At 48.1% G+C, this 1182-nt stretch overlaps 1 pseudogene; it reads right to left on the bottom strand.

Annotated features, from left to right (window-relative positions):
* Positions 1 to 804: 804 nt before the first annotated feature.
* Positions 805 to 878, bottom strand: LOC125119029 (uncharacterized; annotated as a pseudogene).
* Between the last annotated feature and the right edge of the window lie 304 nt (positions 879 to 1182).

Genomic DNA, 1182 nt, shown 5'->3' with positions numbered 1-1182 from the left:
GCTTTTCAAAAATACATAGTTTTTTTTTTCATTCTGTTTCACATGGAGCTTGAAATTTTCCTTTAAATTTAAAACAAAGCAAAAAACCCCACAGATGACAGCAGAGGGCACCCTTCCCTCTGCTACGCTGCTGATGCACTCGGCACCTCTGAGAAGGAATCTGGACTTGGGTTTGTTTTTCTCATTCCTGGGAATGGATGCTGGACACACATTCCAGCCTGAGCTGACACACCCGTTACTGTTCTGGGGTCTTCCTCCATTTCCCCGTTGTTCTCTTGTCTTTCAGCTGAGTGATCACCTATTTGGAGAAACACAGAATTGAAAACGTGGTGGCTGGCGGCAGCCTTGCAGGAGGACTACCCAAGCAGAGGGACCTAGGTCTTCTGTACAGTTTCCAGGGCCCCAGAATGTGCTAGAAACCCTGCTTCTTGATGGAAGCTGAGTTGGATGATTGAGATCTGGGTTGGGTGCGTCCCCCAGTTGTTAACACCCCCAGGAAATGCAGGCTGGAAGCCATAAAATGCAGGGCATTCCTGCCCTCTGCCTCCACTCCTCATCTGTTCCTGCTATCTGCGTGCCACGATCAATGTCACCCAGCACACCCTGGGGTCAGAAAGAGGGACCCTCGAAAAGCAGCAACTAGAGAACTGTGGGTGGATGTAACTGACAGACTCTCTCCCAACAGAAGAGCGGTCCCCATGGCAGCTGGGAAATGCAGACAGCCTTTCGGCTGGAAGGAAAATGGAAGATTCTACAGATTTTCCCAGGAGAGCTTGAGTAAGAAATGGGTATGAAAGTATTTATTCCTTGGATCAGGCAGTTTTCTACCTTTATTCTAGGTCACAAACTATAGAAATGATCCCCGGAAGTATAGGCTTTGTATCTATTCTAGATAAAATGCCCACTTTCGTTATCTGATTCTCTCTATTGTCGCATTATTGTCATTTTGACCTGGACTTCTCAGTCTGCCCTACTCCCCCTACAAAGAGGGCTACAGGACTCCCAAATAAGGCAACAGGTTCCTGCCTGGCACCGCCTGTGATCACGGCTGGGCTATGTGTCAGAGAACCAAGGAAACAGAAAAACCATAGCCTTTTTTGGAAAGCCTCCTGCCTTTCTGGGTGGAGAGACGTGAGAACTGCTTTGCTGACTCATTCCCTCAAGGTTGAGAGGAGGCTGAAT

Source organism: Phacochoerus africanus, chromosome X, assembly GCF_016906955.1.
Source record: "Phacochoerus africanus isolate WHEZ1 chromosome X, ROS_Pafr_v1, whole genome shotgun sequence".
NCBI lineage: Eukaryota > Metazoa > Chordata > Mammalia > Artiodactyla > Suidae > Phacochoerus > Phacochoerus africanus.
The sequence above is the reverse complement of the archived record's forward strand: the minus strand, read 5'-3'. Positions and strand labels throughout refer to the sequence as shown.